The 18227-nt window shown below is 42.5% G+C and overlaps 1 long non-coding RNA gene across 2 annotated transcripts in view; it reads left to right on the top strand.

The window, feature by feature from the left end:
• LOC109142943 (uncharacterized) overlaps positions 1-5022 on the top strand; it is a 104260-nt gene extending 99238 nt beyond the window's left edge. Inside the window, exons 4-5 of one of the 2 annotated variants that reach the window (XR_002043096.2) lie at positions 2834-2941; positions 3730-5022. This is a non-coding gene — a long non-coding RNA (uncharacterized LOC109142943). Of the gene's footprint in view, positions 1-1931; positions 2720-2833; positions 2942-3729 lie in introns of those variants that run through there. The other variant, XR_003461330.1, reaches the window with a different exon arrangement.
• Positions 5023-18227: the final 13205 nt, after the last annotated feature.

Here is an 18227-nt window from a genome sequence, read left to right as displayed (position 1 = left end):
AAACATGCTCACATGTCTGATGGTGATGACAGCCGTCTGTCTCCTCTGCTCATCTTGGCATCTCTCTTTTTTTCTTTCTTACCTTTTATGTCCATCATTTGGTTTCTTCTTTCTATTGACTATTATCTTATATTAAATATTATCCCCTAAAGGCGACTTTACTTATCTCTTTTCTCTCTTCTTATTCAGTTCTCCCTCTTTCTCTATATCTCCACTTTCTCACCATTTTCTCCATCTCTCGGCAAGAAAAAAAATAGACAGTGAAATTTCCCCTCAGTCATTTAGCCCAGATTCAACTGCAGGCAGGCAGGCAGGCAGGCAGTGTAGAGGCTGTAACTTACCAGAATGTAAATAGAGCAGTGTTTTTCGCATTACTTCACCGCTTATTTTTAGTAGCTGAACAAGAGCAGGCAAGGGTGTGCCTTTTCAAGCCCCGACTGTAAGTCTTATCAGCTGAGTACACATAAAAAAAGGAGAGAAATTGTAAATCAAACAAAACAATAATGACACAATACAGGAAGTGATGTGTTGATTTATGTTTTAACTGTAAGTGGCAGACAATACTGGGGCAGCTTTTTTAAACATAGGGAAAGAATGTTGTTTCGCTGTCTCTGTTTTTCTCTTTCTCTCTGATGCACTGCACACACACACAAGGTGTAATAAATTTTCTTTCTGGCTTGAAAGCACATAATATTGTTTTGTTTGGTGCTCTATTTACGCAGCCTTAAGTGATCAGTACTAGACGCCAGGCTTCCGTCGCTTGGAGCCTACCCACTGACATCTTTAAAATGCGGATTCATTTTTAATTTACACAGTGATATGTTTTATCTCATTTGCTTCTGCCAACAAATTCATAGAAAAGTCAAGGCACAAGCTGAGCCACAGACGAGTTTGTCAGTTTTGCTTGAGGGCTCTTCAGCAGCTTTCTACAGATGTAGCTGCCAGCCATTCCTCGATTACTCATTGGCATCCAGCTCATACCTTCCTTTTACTTCCAGGGATCAGACCAGTAACACCAGTCAGAATTAGCAGACACAATACTCGCAGCAGTGGGGAAGCTAAGTGGTGGACAGTGGCTGTGTCTCACTGCCTCTGTGCCTGGCAGTGTTTCTCCCAGCCGCCCCTCTGCTCACACCAGGAAATGTCTTTTTCCAACTCATTCTCCAATGCACTTAATTCCTCCCTGTTCTCCAGCGACAAAGCCAAAAGCCAAAAGCAAAAAGAGATCCATCGCTGGCAATCACTAGGACTCCTCAAGCGTTCAACGTCTTCCTCCTTTTACACTTTGTTTTTCCTTTAGCAGAAATTACGTCAGCGTAGACAAGATTAACACTTATCGTATGCGGCCTCGAAAATGACACTACTCAGAACTTCCAGGGTGACGCTCGAGGTCGTTTTCACATTGCATAGATGAGCTACCGTGCAACTTCTTTTTTTTTCGCACGAAAAAATGCATGAAAGTGTTTGTGTGTCTATGTGTGTGTGTGCGTGTGCACTTATGTATGTCTGCTGTGAAGAGAGAGGTGCTAACCCTCCATGTTCAGCATAGTCACTGAACACGATGACTCAGTTGAATTTCCACTGAGGTAGGCTGTCACTCTCTGATGAACAGTGAACTCACAGAAGCACTGAGTCACACACACATCTAATGTCCCCAACTAACTTGCAGGCCAGCAAGGATTATATGCTGAATATTTTCAATGGAACCATCAATAAATACAACAGAATACAGCTCTCTCCCTCTCTATGATGATCTTGGTACGCAGCCATAGATACACACACACACACACACATTTGTGCTTGGCCTTGTCCCTGTCCAAACAACCCATCTATAGTGAGAGGCTCCAATGGAGTGGATCAGCTCCAGCTAAGACACCCTTTCACACTTCCTCCGTCCCTTTCTCCAAACCCTCCCTCCTGTGTGACCGCAGGGCCTTCCTTCCTTCCTTCCTTCCTCCTGACCAGAGGCCTGGGGGAGTCGCAGGGGAGTCAGGATGGCCGGATGTGCCCCGATCAGACACACACACAGACAGACAGACTGACAAGGAACAGACATGCCGACAGGAGGATGCTGTTGCTACTGTAGACTTTGGGCCTCGGTTTTCTTCTCATCCGGAGCTACAAGGAGAATGACATCATTCCTGTTTTGATAGGACAACAGGAAGGTGGTGGGAGACGGATAGCAGCGGGTGTGTGGGTGAGAGTATGAAGGAGTATGAGCAAACAAAAGGGAAACATAAGTGGTGATCACAGAAGAGGCAAAGTTACAACAATGCCAGTAGATTTGTATTTGACCTCAGGTCTGCAAGGAGGCTTTGATGTGCCCCGCGGAAATTTTTATTTCCAGAAACATACATGATTTTTTTTTCCACTCTTTCTCCTCCTCCTGAATCCAATAAAGCAATAAAATCAATAAAGTGAATTAAGGGGAGAGCCGGATTTGCCTCACAAGAGTTCTTTTATACGTCAGTCTCAAATACAGAGCATAGAGTTTGCAGACGCAGGGCCTGCACCTCACACAGGAAGAGCCCCAGCTATACAAAGCAACCTCATGTCATAGAGTACAGCTCTGTACCTGCAAGCTGTCTGTACAGCAAGTCTCATAGAGGTTTTTGCAGTTTCAGAGCGCTTCTTCTCAATGCAGTTTATCTCCCTCTGCAAGACAGCCATTTCCTCCGCCATTCTCTGGGGGAAGAAGAGAAGAGAAATGATAGCAAGTGGCTAAAAGAGCAGAAGAAAGAGAGGAAAGAAAGGTCGAATGAAAGAAAGGAGGGAGCAAACAATAATAGCAATCTTTCTTCTCTTCCCCTCCTCTGTTTTTTTTTTTTCTCAGAAGAGGATACAGTGAGTGCCAGCTGTGCTCTGCTGCTGTACAGTGCACACTACTTCAGAGAAGTCAACCTCACTGCACTCCATCCACCCCATTGAACTGCCAGCTCTGGTAATCAATTCTGAGCCTTGTGCTGTCACTGCTGGCCTCTGGACACAGCAGCTGGCTGCAGGAAGACAAGCGCTCTTCCATAGAGTCTGTCCACTGATCAGCTGCACCCAGCTGTCTAGCAGCAGCCCCGCTATTCAGAGCACTGCTGCTGCCGCTGGTGAGGGAGGCCTCTTTCACTGCTGTCACCGACGCTACTGACTGAGTCCCCCTTCACCATGCTTTTTCACTTCTTCCTTCCTAAATTTTCAACCATACAGACACATCTACCCTTGAGCTGCACAGCAGGCCTCATATGTCTGTCTGGGCTGGCTTTCTGTCTTTCTTTCTCTTTCTTACCAAGTCAAATTGTCCATCTGTCTCTGGATTTACCAACTTTTAGTCCACTATTTCCATCTTGCTTTTTCTCTCCCACCCATTCTTCTCCTGTCTGCCATGCTGGGTCTTTAGATGAACTTTCCTTTTCTTTTTTTTTTGCCGTTGTAGCCTTTCTTTCTTTTGCCTCCATCCATGTCCCTTCTGTCTCTCTGTTTTGTGGTACCCATTCCTCTTTTCCGTCTTTGTTGGTTGCCATGTCTCAGTTTCTCCACTCCTTTCTCTGCAGTCCTGTCCCCTTTTTTTTTGCCACTCGCTCTTATTTCCGCACAATTTCCATCTCATTCTTTGTCGCTCTGCCGCAATCTAAACTATGCCCCCTTTTTCCAAATGTCACAATACTGTATCTTTTCTTCCCCTTTTTCTTTAGAGTAACTTCTTTTTCTGTCCCCCTTTCTGCTGTATTTTTTTTACAGGTGTCTGTAAGGCGGGGATTTACATTTTCTCAGGACAGGCAGCCCGTGGAGAGAGGCCTGCTGGCAGATCAAAGGCTCCGGCTGTAAAACGATCTGAAAGAGTCCGGCATTAGCATCCATCAGGGTACCTTGAAAGCTCCCTGGTCAGCCGAGAGGGAAGCTGAGGGCCCCCCAAAGTGAAAGCCCAGTCTGGAGAGGGGTGATGGGGGGCAGAGGGAGGGTAGAATCGGGGTGGAGAGAGAGAGACACACGGAGAGAGAGAGAGAGAGAGAGAGAGAGAGTGGTGGAGGGATGAATAACAGGCTACTCGGCTAAAGACATGAAGGAAATATTTCCACGAGGGAGGAAAATTCCCATAACAAGCTGCAAATGTTTTTATTTCTCTTTTGGTTTAAAAAAAAAAGCTCCTCCTTTAGCTCTTCCTCTCTCTTCCTCTATCTTTTTAATTTCTTTTTACAGCGTTGAGGCTGTAAGGGGAGAACATCTCCATCTGTGCACCATCTCCATTCAGCTCACCAAGCCCAGACTTTTACTACTCCACCCTGCAGTCTACACACAGGGTCATGTCTGGTCGGGGATGGGAAGTGGAGTGAAGAAGGGAGGGAGGAAAGGAGGGAAGGAAAGAGTGTGGGAGGAAGAGAAACCTGGTTTGGCTTCATATATTGTATCTCTTTACATCAGAATTAAAGTGGGAGAGAAGTAGGGATGGCAGAAGTATGGGGGCTGCATGTGTGTGTTCCTTCTTTTAAGCAATAAGCATGATTCACAGTCTTGAAATGGATAGGTACATGTGTGATAGGGATCAAGATTCGACCTGCATTCCTGGTGTGTTCCGGTGCCTCCACATTTGTGTCTTTTTCAATAACAAAAGTAAAGCCACATTCATCACATAACTCTAAAAAATAAGTCAGGCTGATCTTGTGATATAATTCCCTCAAGAAATAAGATTTATAGACACTGAGACCTGTGAACACTGAGCTCCTTTTTTCCTGGAAAGACTTTTAACTATGCTATGTGGTGATATTTTCAAATGTCTGCAGTTTTCAAATTCCCAAATCTCCAGTAGAATCAGAACCACTGCTGACTGTGACCCTTTCAGCACTGACTTCCTCTCAGCACCCTTACTGTAACACAAAGTCAAGTTGGGAAGGTTAGTCCATGAATGATTGATCTATGAATGAGACCAAATTTTTGGAAGGTCATGGTACAGCCTGTGTTTCTCCCAGCTGTACAGACTCCCAGCATCATTGATTGGTCCTGGTCCAGTGTGAGTATGTGTGATGAAGAGGTCTCCTGGAGGATGGTGTGAAAGGATTTTGTATAATGTTTCTTTAGTATCACTCATGATGCATTTAGACACAGTACTGAGTGTGGGTCACCTGTGTTTTGGTTGCGCTCTGAACCCAAAATACAATCACATGCAATTACACACATTCAATGGAAGAAGATATAAAATGGATAACAGAGTTTTTTCTTCTTTTATACTGGTTTGCTATTTAGTCTTCACTACGCTAATATTTTAGCTAATAAAAAGCTATTTAGGGGTGAAAAGGCCATTCAGTAAATTCAGAGCAATCATTTCAGCATCTTTAATTTGAGGACACTGATTGGCTGCTGCCCTACAGGTGCACTGAAGCGGCAAGTGGTTTCCTTCTCAATTGAAATTGGTTGAATTTGTGGCGACGGTCTGCATTGTCTTTGGAGATTTGTCTATCTATATACAAACATTCGAGTGCTTTTACTTGAATGAAAGCAAAATAGTTACAGTTAAAGTCCACAATCTCTCTTGTATGTTGAATAATTCAAACGTTTAGTATAAATAGATAATACAAGATAAGATGATTAAACTATGTGCATAGATCACTACAGGAGTCTACAGGAGTACATGTAAAGATTTTATCCCCCTCCATGGATTATGTTGGTGATCTCATCCACAGACATGCGCAATCTTCATACAACACATGAGTATTATGTATTATGCATGCATTCACATGCTTATTGGCAAAATATTATAATGTAAGACATACACAGTACACACAGCACACACACATACTGAGACTACTTCCCACATGGGTCACCTAAACACACGCACCCTGGTTGTGTGTTCCTCCATGTGCAGCTTGCTGACATGTGTGGAGCCTCCTGCGTGCGGGGCCAGGGCTGCATGCCACTGTCTCCGCTCGGTAATGGATGTCCCGTTTGTTGCGCACACACACACACACACACACACACGCACACACACGTATACACACAGACACACACACAGACAGACAGACAGTGGCGGGGCTCAGCTTGGCTGTCCTGTCCACCCAAGGATGAGTTCCTCCTCTGTTTAGGGAAGAGGATGTGATCTCACTCGTTAAAAATCCAACCTATGTCGCTTGCCACTCATGACTTAATCCAGGCTTCTCCTTTGTGCAGAGTTCCCCTTCCCCTCTTCTCCTCTTACTTTCTCTTGCTCGCTTCCTATCTCCCTCCTCTTCCTATCTATTTATATATAGCTTTCTTTCGGAATGATGATGAAAGCATACAGACAACGATGCTTGTGCATATCATGGTGGTCTTTCTAAGCTTTAATGGTATTATTTGTTGTTTTTACTAAGTCATGTTAAAGGTTGCAGCTTGTAGTTGGTCGATATGTTGCTTGGTGTCGCCTCATTTATACAAATACATGCATACTGGCATTGCATTTTTTTTTGAGAGAATAGGAAAATTGCCAAAACGTGTTTAAATACATATATTTACTACCATCAGCAGTATATGCAGGGGTGCAAACAACACATGCATGACAAGACTCTGGATAACTGGGTACTAGATCCATGTAGTTGAGCATTTTGCTAAACATACAGTAGAGGTTTTACATGTCCTCTATGTATGTACGTGTGTGTCTGTGTGTAATGACGTCAATACATGATGGCCGTCTTGATCCATTGTGTTCCAACAAGGAAAGTGATAAAGCTACCTTGTACAAGCCACACAGACATTTTGAAATTAGTCCAATCAGACTGCAGCTAATGAAAAATATTAAACACAAAGAAAGTATCTTCAGTGTTTTTGGCTTTTTCTCTGTATTCAAATTCATCAGTTTATTAGAATTATGTGTGATAAATCCGCATTGACTCTGCATGCAACCCAGCAGAGAGCGCAGCTGAGACTGAAGACAATCTTAAGCCCTGTGCATGTTTCTCTTGCAATGCAAAAGAGTTCAACCACAGACCTTTGCAATTATGTAACCCGAAAGACACAGCATCACTGTCTGCAGCCACGGTGACTGCAAATGGTTCCCTGTTAATGATTGGCTAGATGGTCTGTGGGGCCCCGAGTTTGTCACTTCCTCTTCCGTCTCCTCCAAAGACGCACAGACAACCTGATAGCCATAAAAACAAGAAGAACAAGGAGCACATTTGCTGGACAATGGCTAACTATCTCTTGTAAAAGAGATGATTACTCCTGCTTTCATTGACTTTAAGAATGGTCTTCCTATGTTCTTCCTCTGTTTTCACTTTGTCCACAACACTCACTACAGTGTCGGAGAGCAATGACATCTCTGCAAGCTGCAAGTACAAACAAATTACTTGTTGTCACCTGAAGAGATGGCACACAGTTTGGCACAGGGAACATGTTTAGCCCTTTATTCTGTGTGTCTCTAGCAGTTGGCATGTGTGTGTGTTCTCATATATATTGAAAAACAACATCTATAATCTCCCGCTAACTAACAGATTGTGCATCTGTTATTGTTTTTAAGTCATTTTATATGGCACTGTTGTTTGCAGTGGAACATGTTGGTCCTGCTTTCCTGTTCATAAACATACACTTTATAGTCCACAGATGCACTAAAACCCTTCTCTGTATTGTCATGATGCTTCTCATTAGGCTCTGTTATAACAGGGTCTATCAGAATGACAGTGGGAACAAGAGCTGAACATATGGGCTCTTTCTAAAAAACCAAATACAATGGACTGTTGACAGGCACAGGCATACAGTGGCCTCTAATCTATGTCTTTCATGGTCAAATTGTACAGAAGAACAGTGTGTGCATGCATCTATACAATAAGTGTGTTTTTTTTTCACGCTGTGATCTCTTTGTTTAACATATTCATATTGTGTTATTAATACTGAACCCCTGTCGTCATCGTGGCCAGTGATCCCATCTCCTTCCAGCAGGTCCTGCAGCCTTCACTTACACATACACTGTTCTCTTGCTACAGTATGCCAGGGCAGCTGTCTGCATGCAGCAAGTGATTGTGGCACCTCATAACTCAAACTACAGGGAGAAAATGAGAGAGGGGAATTTGATATACTTCATACCAACAAAGCCTTTTGGACTAAATTGCCTGAGAGATTTTTTTTTTATTCTCAAGACATATTTTTTAAACATCTTCTGGTTGATATGTAATTTATTTTTAATTCATTTCTGTTACCTACATCCCTGCTGTTGAAGCAGGCTAGGGCCTTTCCAGTAGGCATTGAGCAAAGGCATTCAGTGGTTGAGTCGTCTGTCTATTTTGGGGTTTCATAGTCACTACAGGTATTGCACACAAATATATTGTCTCTTTTTAATCTCTCACACATACAACACATGTATATGTCCAACCAAGATACTTCCCTTTGTCTAATATGAGCTATGTGTAGAGTGTGTGCTTGCAAAATGCCTCCTGTGGGGACGGAAACCGAAAGGAAGGTTCCTCAAGGCTGCTGTCCTGGAGAACAGGATGTAAAGAAGGAAAATAATTTTCCCAGATATCTATTTGCCTCATATACATCCTTCTTTACATCAGTTGCACTAATTCCAGTATGGTGTTATTGGAGCCAAACCAAACATGGTCTCTTAATTTATTCAACATGACATTTCATTACAGTAGCGCAAGAGGTACAATTCCACCAGAGGTTGTAGGGAGTTATGGTAGCCTACAGCATAAAAGCAAGATGAGATAGGAGATAAGATTCATCTTGTACAGGTGGCAGGAGAGACAGTAAGAGACATGGAAATAATGATGCCTTTACTGTCCTTACAAGGGGCTGCTGAAACATGAAACACCCATACAGGTATTTCCCTCGGCATTTGCATTACCTGGGGATATACTGGCATTTTCAACTTGCATGCGAAAAGCCCAGGGGAACAAACTGTTTGGAAGTTAATTGACAGTTGAATACTGCTGAGGAGGTTTCAACCACCTTAAAATGACCCAAGAAACTGGACAAACCAGATGTTTGCTGGAAACTGAAGGAGGACGGGCTGCAATCGTCTTCCTGGTTCAAACACGCCTCTGGGTGATCGTATACTTCAACAGTTGTATTATCTGTTTGCAGAGTTGAAAGTTAAAGGGCTGCTCTGATAGGAAATGTTTCAAACAAGTAGATCCAGTGATTTTATCAGAATTTCCCACAGTGGAAGCACAAAATGTAAAATAAGATAAAAAGTAAAATACACTGCACTTGATTTCCACACATAATACTAACCCATTCAGCGATATGTAGAAGTAGAAGTATGGGCCAAGTAGAAATTTCAAGGCAAAACAAATAGGTGGATTACATTAATTTACTAATTACTCATGAGCAAAAGAAATTCTTCATCAAAGCTGTCTTTAAAAGGCTTCAAAGTCTCCATACCCACATGTCTAATATTCTGTATTGAACACATTTAGAAATATAAAACAAGACATTTACAGTTAACAAGCAGACGGACTATGGTTTGAAAGTGTTTGCTTGATATCATTTCCAGCCGCTGCACACAGCACTCCACAAGTCCCGTCCTTACAATAAAGTACTCCCTTACAATTCTTATTACTAAAAAAAGTAATCACATTACTGTAAGACATTACTAAGTAGTGTGTTAAAGTCTGCTTTAACTCAGGAATGATAAAAAATCAAACAAATCAAAAGACTCCCCTATAATCACTAATTTTTCACATTTTTCAATGCCACAGTATAAAAGTCATACCATCTCCAGTAATCACAGAAGGAGACTCAATATTATTTCCTACCTGTGTGACATTTTTCCACAAACCCTCTGTGGACTTGGATTTTTGATATCAGTTGTGTGAACACTGTTGACCACACAACGTGCCCTCATCGGCATACACACATTCAGCTGAGGAATGTCTCTCACAATCCACCTTATCGGGTGTTTTGTCTGTTTTGTCTGAGGGGCATCCGAAGAGGGCTTGGCGTTACGACTGATAGGCTTTCTGGAATACACACCTCTCTCTTCTTTCCTTTCACATCCCCCTCTCATCCTGTATCATTCATCTTGCACTCTCTCTTCCTTTTGTCCCCATAGTCCATTTTTATTCACCTTTTTCTTAATTTCACTCTACATTAAAGTGCCTTCTTCCCCTTCTCTTAATTGCAGGAGGAACACCCAAAATCGCTCTTTAATCTTTTTATGTGGCACCTCTCAAGATTTCAGGTACAGCATTTAACACATTTTGATGATACTCTGATTGGAACAAGGTCTTCTTTTTTCTTTCACAAACACTCAGTAGTTGAGCCCTCCTCCATGCAGAAAGAACGCTGTTACCTTGTTCCCAGGCCTACCTCCTGCAGCACCCGTACCCCTGACCCGTAACATCCAATTGATTTATCCCTGATTGTTAGGAGGCCTCTGGAGCTGCGTCTCGATTGGCTCCATATGAGAACAGTGCCGAGAGGTCATCTATAACAATCATTTTCAGTGGCTCATTATTCCCAGGCCAAACAACCCAAAGACCCAATTTCCTACCGCGCTGTTCATAAAAGTGACAGATGGCCAAAACCTGGAAAAGCTTTCCTATAATCGTTAGCCCACTGAAGTGCTACATACAATGCTCTTTAGTATAGAGGAGGTTGGACTCCGCTCTCTCTCTCTCTCTCTCTCTCTCCCTCTCTCTCTCACCCACTCCTTCCACCTTCTCTATCCTGTTCATTTTTTCCAAGGTGAAGAATGTGAAGGAGGAGAACGCAGTGTGTTTAATAGCTTTAGGCCATATTCCACAGAGTTCAGTTTTCCTCTTCTTCATATGGTCCACAATGTGGATCCAGCACACAAATATTTGCTAGGTAGTTTGTCTCTCTCTAAAGGCTGACTCTACCTTAACGTGGGACAGCACTTAAAGTCACATCGACAGACAGAGGCCAAGACAAGGTCTCCTTTCATCCCACAGACCTGCCACTCTCTGGTATTCAGGGTCATCTAGTCACTTGAGCAAGTCTGCCCCCCTCCATGGCTGCCTGTGAGGGTCTTTTCTTGCTGGGGAAGTGCCTGTGTGATAAATGTGTGGCTTGGAACAACAGCTGAGACTAAGTCTTGGCTCAGCCTCCACACTGCCTGTTTCAGACACAAGTGTGGTTTCCTCATATCTTGGCTCTTTGTCATGAATGACCTCTTTCATTTTTCCCCACCTCCAATAATAACCAAACTCCTCTACTCAGCATTTAAGAAAAAAAATCCTTCCCTTTTTCTCTGAGGACTTTTTTTTTCTCATATTTGTTTCCACTCCTGTCTTCTTGGCAGAGTGAAATGCTAGGTCATTGCAGTAACTGTATCCACTGCGTGGTGGCTTGCAGGATTGGGTGGTGGGTGGGCAAATGGCTGGTTTCAAAGATGTTCAAAACATACATCCTCTTGCCAGTGAGGTTTTTCATTCACGAAAAAACAATTTCTTTACTCCCGCTCTCTTTTTCGGATTGTGAATGTGGGTTGGTTACCTATTGTGTCTTTTCTCCTGCAGAGACAGCTTGGCCACTGAGCTCAAAAATGTCACAAAACCGTGATATGATACATGTTACAAAACTGTCACCTCCTACATACACTTGATTTGCCAGCGCCTTGTGCAGATTCCAAACCTTTTATGTTAAATAAATCATCCACCCAGGTCCAGTCTGCACACTTGAGTCATTTGCAGATTTTACCTTCAGTCAGTTCAATCATTGTGGTGTCACTTCAACCACCAATTCATCTTATAAAAATAGGGGGCCTAACCCCCATCTCCCTCAACCATCTTTCATCCTGGTTCTGTGGCCCTCCCATATGTGCCTCTAATCTCTCCCTTGTGCCTCTGAAATGTCAGCGCGGAGGAGCGAGCATGTACTTGCTCGCTATGGATTTTCCATGGAATGCGCCATTTTCGGTTTACCCTGCGTTCGTTGCCTGTTTTGATAGGCGGTGATTATGGAGTATTTATTTTCCTGCTGGGTGTGGGAACCCAACCTGTTGGTACACTACCATTGTAAGGTGGTTTGCTATTCCTTTTGAAGCTGTGACTCACACATGTTGACGCACTCAAACACACTCAATTAGATTAGATAAGATTAGATCAGATCTGTAATTAACATTCAGGCCCAAACTGAAAGCCACCTTAAGGTGTTTTGTTTACAATGGAAGGATAAAAAAATGAAGTGGACCATCAGAAAATAAAAAATCTGTCTCTAACTTGAGACGGATGAGTGTCAAACTGGATGCAGGGCTCATGCCTAAAATGTGGTGCGATCGCCAGAAATGTATAACAAATCAGATGGATTTTGGCTTTCGGTTTTGTTTTCTTGCAGTTTATCTTACGTTTCAAGATGCTTTGCATGCTATTTGCATGCATGCGTGTGCATGCACATTCGTGCATGTGTGTATGTGAGGTAGTCAGGGTGTGCATGTCTTTTCCTGTTTGTTTGTGTTTGAGAGAAGAGAGCCCTAGAAAGTCGCAGAGGTTAAGCCCCAACTATCTGACTCTTTGAATGGTGAAGGTCTGGGATGGGGGCTTAGTGGAGGAGGGGACAAAAAGACGGAGAGAGTGAATGATGGAGGGAGGGAGAGAGGGAGGCCTATGCAAGACAATTCCCCTGACGTTGGGTCATTCACAGACACAGGAAATGCTTGACCTCACACCCTGAGAAATGTCCACAGCGGCCCACTTGTGTTAAAGGTGTAATTGAGCATAATTAGGAGCTGGCAGAGAGAGAAATGGAGACGGACTTGCGTGCCCCACATGCCTTCCTTCCCCATGCCTGCCTCTGTCTGGCAGCTTGCGACACACCGGAGCCAAGCTCTCACTGCACAGATTTACAGCAAATACCATTTCTAAACAAGCAAGGGAAACTTCACAACAACAAGGATCCTTTCAGCTCAGCTGCTTATTTGCAGGCTATAGCAGGAAAGGTCTCACTCTCAGACCTTTTCTGAAATCTTTGCTCTCTGCATCATGTAATTGAGAGGGTAAACTGCTCACATCTTAATTTGTTTGCCACGCTCTAAACACGAAATGAGATTGTCCATGAGAAGCTTTGACACAGACATGTGAAACTTGTTTGAGATAAAGAAGTCTAAACCATCACACCAGATATTAGCTCTGGGTTCTGACCTTTCACCCTGACATCAGCTTCAATTCCTCCTTTGTCCCGGTCTACAGTTCACAGGGGAAGCAACCTCAGGTGATGTGGCAGCATTTCCACAGCAATTCTCTGCACATTATCCTCCTGGGCCCCATTTTTTGTTGTTGACGTTCTTCTTGTTCGTGTTTTTCTTCCTTCTCCTCTCGACTCTCAATCGTACGCTTAATCTTATTCTCCTGTGTAGTACATGGATGTAAAACACCGACATCTGACATGAACTCACCAAACAGCCAGCTGCTTCCTCTCAGAACTGAGACAGGAATGCACTTTCGTTTGGGCCCTTCATTCATAAGAAATAAACCATCGACCCGCATGCAGGGGTTTTAGTGAGAGTAAGGGCTGTCAGCCATTGATGCGATGGGGAGGGGGGAGGTTGGTGGGGGGTTGGGATAAGGCTTGGGAAAAGGAACATAATGTATGGAGCTTGGTGCAGCCCTCTCTGTAGAAACATCAGGCTAATGGGACAAGTTACAATTGATCAAACTCGATGGCTTTTAAGTGACACACTCCCTGTGAGGTGAGAAAAAAGGAAAGAAGAAATGAGGCAAGAATTGAGAAAGGAAAGAGATTTAAAGGATCAGTGTGTAGCTGCTGATTGCAACCCCCTTGCCTCACTCTGTTTTTCCTAGCGTGAAGGAGAAATTAGTAAGAAAAGTGTGAAAGGCCCAGGGTAGAGCCAGTATTTGTCTGTTCTGACCTACTTGAGAGTTAAGTTCAACAAGGTGGACTAACAGCATCTGCAGATATAAAAGGCTCATTCTAAGGTAACAAAAACATTTTGATTCTTATTTACAGGTGATTATACAGAGATGAAAACATAGTAATGCATATTATATTCAATTTCTGCCAAAGTCTTACAGACTGGACCTTTAGGACAGAAATTAAGTGGTGATTTGGGAGAATCTCTGCAGGAGGGCAAGAGTAAAAAACAATAGCAATTTAGTGAAGGAGGAGGGAGGACCTGGAAATGTAGCTGGCTGGGCTGGGAGCAGAAATGGAGGGTGAGTGGGGGGTGGCTGGGAGAGCAAGGAAGGGGGGTTTGCAGAGAAGTCAGTGATCACTCAGGAGGTCTGGAACTCTGACCTCCGACCCCATAGTGGAGCGGATGCCACCATGGTGAAAATGTGAGAGGTGAGGTATGTGAGCCCCCCGAGCCCTGGCGGAAACCATTCCCCCCATGATGAATGGGATGTTAGCATTGACACAAATTGGCCCATAATAATGACACAAGGCCGCTAAGCACACAGACATAGAGTGACAGAGTGGGAATCGCAGAGTGAAAGACCAGGCGGACAGAGAGGGAGAGAGAGAAGGAAAAGAAGAGGAGAAGAGATAGACGGAGAAGAGATGAAAAAGTCTTGGCGGAAAGAATTACCTTACCCAGTGGGACAGACAGAGTGGGGGGAGAGGTAGATTTATGTCTGAGGGTATCTTTGGTGTTTTCTCTCCACTCTCCTGAATGGTGGGATTGCAGAAAGGCCTGGAGTTCAGAGGACCCCAGACAAATGCAGACTGAGAGGCTGATAGAGACACACACACACACACACACACAGTCACTCTGTGCGATTGTTAGCTTTGCATTCGTGCTGCACACATCCCCTGTTGTATCCTCCTTTCTCTCCCTAACCTTTTCTTTTTTTTTCTCTCCTCTCCAACACAAACCCAGAAAGGTGTTTACATCACTTCCAGACGCCATGTACAGTATACATCTTGCTAAAAATAGCTGCTGACTCAGAATCAGAAGAAAACTGCCTCCCTTTTTATAGCTTCAGCATGACACAGCATGTTGATGCATGCTTCTTTTTTTTCTTCTCCTTCTACCAAAACAAGGCATCCCTCTGTCTTTTAGGAAACACATGTATTAGATTAGGCATGTTGGGAGGCAAGGGTCACACTCCTGTCAGTAATTGAAATGCGATTATGTATGAGCTAACATGATTACAGGGGTGAGGGGCTGGAGGAGGGGAGGGGGGTGATTGAAAGGTGAATACCAGCGTGTGATGTGTGGCTGCTCCCTTATTCCACATTCCAGAGGTAATGGAACATGAATGAGTCTGCAGCCTTTCGTGCCGATGGAGAATGACCAAGAGTTTAGTCATTTAGTCAATGTCTTCCCAGCTTCTTAGGAAGAAAATCTGGATCAATCAAGTACTGAGGATTTGCATTACTCAATTTCACCAGTACCAGTGACTAGTGACCAGTGACCAAGAACTGACCTGCGACCTGAGTCGCCAACCATTCAGTCGCTGTGCAATTTGTTGTGTACGGTCCTGTTGTATGGCTCCCAATCTGCCTCATACCTGAATAGACCTGCTGTCAGCTCTGATCTCATGTGGTATCATAATCATTGTCGGAGAACAATGTGTTTCTTGACTGTGAAGTAAAAATGACAGGTATTGCTACTCCTATCCCTCAATTAGTAAGGTGACATCATCTCAGTGTCTTTTAAAAAAATGTTATAAATCACTGTTGAGAAAATAAAACCCTTTTCTAACCTGATACTGCTGTGGTTAAAGTTTGATTAGGTTAAGGCATAAAACAGCCCGGTTAATGATCATGGTCATGGTCAAGAAACCAACATTAACTGTCAGTAGGAAACAAGAAAAAACAACAATCTCCCTAGCCTCCACAGTCGTTTTATTGACCCATCCAAACACTCGTAGCTCTGTAGCAATGTCACCCTACTTCCTCTTTTTGCTCCTGACTGACAACAGTCATAATTCCAACAAGAGGTCTTTGTCTCTTGAACGTAAACACATGTCGTGTTTGGGAATTTGTTGAAACAACTGATGCAGGGAGAGGCTTTTTTCATCAGGTCTAATTATCTTTTGGTCTATTTGGATCAGGGCAAACTGCTCCAGGCTCTTTTTCAAATCGGTTCTTTTGTTTTTTAACATAGATTTCAGATTTCAGTATCAGATTCTGAAAGTTTTTGTGAGTTCATTTGGACTTTTGAAGAACTCTGGAAAGAATGCATATCCAGAAAATATCAGTATATTAGTTTCACACAGATGATCACACAGAACATAATTGTATTTCAATATGGCAAGGACCTGGAATGTTAAAAGGTATAAAGATCTAGACCAGCGGTACTCAATAGGCGGCCCCTGTGTTGCATCTGGCCCACCAGCAACCTATTTGTGGCCCCGAACTGTTATTCCTTTACTCTGGGTTTTGGTTGGGTCAGCACGTGTATATCAGGACTAGTCTTGATATACAGACAGCCTGTTACTGGGTCGCACTGCAAGCGCAATTTTTAACTTTCACTTTCGTTTTTGGATCGGTTAGCATATTGACACTTTGCCGGCTGTAGGAGCCTAGATTGCACAAGAAAAAAAGATTGCATGAAAATGGGATCCAAGTTCTCTGCTAAAAGAAAGGTGGACAGTAGAAATCGGCAATTCACAGAATGGAAGAATGGACTGAAAAATCTGGATTCATTCCTCCCTCCAACCAGCACAAGACCCATGTGCTTAATATGCCAAGAGACTATAGCTGTGAGGAAGATTTCCAATTTGAAAGGGCATTATGAGACAAAGCATAGGAATTTTGAAGAGACATTTCCTCCAAATTTAAACAAAAATGAGTGCACTGAAATCTTTATATCGAGCTGCAACCAGGATTCTTGTCACATCTATGACACAACAACAAAAAGCAACAGAGTGCTCACTTAGAGTGGCATTTATTTTGGGTAAACACAAGAAGAGATTCTCAGATGCAGAAATAATACGAGAATCCATGACTGAAGTGATGGACACAATGTTTGAAGGCAAACAAAAAGAGGAAATTAAAGCTAAAATTAAGCAAATCCCCCTCTAAGATTCCACAAATTATATTTTATTTAAGTTCATATTTTTGTTGTTTTGAATAAAAAGGGCATTTTCTTTTCAATATTACAGTTTATCACCGCCAAGACACCTAGCAAAGACACGTTAACAAGTATATTGAATAACTTTGAGCAATGTTCATCACTGGCTGGCATGACAGTCCATAATAAAACCAAAGCATGATACAATTATATATATATATATATATATAATATATATATATATTATATATATATATATATTATTATATATATATATTATATATATATATATATATATATATATAAAAAACAATAAGAATATTGTTTCCACTTGAATGTGCATAGAAATCCTAAGCTTAGTTATCACTTCTAACTTGCCGTGCAGTGTAACCTGAAGAGAGCAATACCTTTAACTACTGGTGCCATTACAACTTTATGTCAACTGGTGAGACAGTGTAAATGCCATTTGCAGAAATGCACCACACGTGTATAACACCGTGCTAGTAAAAGAGGAAAAGAAGAAGACTGCATGAGTTTGGATTTTCATAACATACAAAAACTGGCTTTGCAAATGTCTTATGAGGTAGGAAATGCATTCAACATGTTTGTTAGCCCTTAATGATACACACAATGCATTTTGGTGGGAAAGATTGAATGTAAACAAAGCAGTGTTTGTTTACAGTGAAAGATCTGCAGCATACCTTCAACTCCAGACACAGAGAAAGTAGGAAAAACAGAAAAAAAAAACACCATGAAGTAGTCAGTGGAACTATCAAATCAACAAGGTTTAATTATTGGTGAAAGCAAGGTCTGTGTTTCTCTTAGTCGAAGGGAGGAGAACAAGGTTTGGGGATATCCAGACGCTTATAGATCACTAAGTAGAGATGAAAGAGAAGAAAGACTTCACTTTCTGGATACAGGGTTGTTGGAGGCAGAATTGAATTTTGAGAAATGTCTTGACTGAAACTAATTCAGTTAGCTGGAACACAAACAATATCTACATTGTTTTTGAAAGCATGTTTGGTTAGTTTTATTTTTAGAGATGATGTCAGTCTTCTTCTTTTCCTGGGACACTTCAGCTGAACAAACCAGTATATTAAAGTATTTGCACTCATAGATAAAAACTTTTTCAAGGTACCGTATCATCATTGTGGCGAACAGAAGGCTGCAGGTGATGCATAACTGATGAAGTGCTATAAAAACATGAGTCAATAATTATTTGGCACGGTGCGTGTGGAACGCAGAGAGTCGGTTCCCCTTGCATGCAGGCATGCTTATGTTTGTGTTTGCACATAAAACAGCAGCCAAAAGGCAATTTGATTGTGCCTTT

Source organism: Larimichthys crocea, chromosome XXI, assembly GCF_000972845.2.
Source record: "Larimichthys crocea isolate SSNF chromosome XXI, L_crocea_2.0, whole genome shotgun sequence".
NCBI classification, from domain to species: domain Eukaryota; kingdom Metazoa; phylum Chordata; class Actinopteri; family Sciaenidae; genus Larimichthys; species Larimichthys crocea.
Note: the sequence above shows the minus strand (reverse complement) of the source record. Positions and strands in the feature narration are given on the sequence as shown.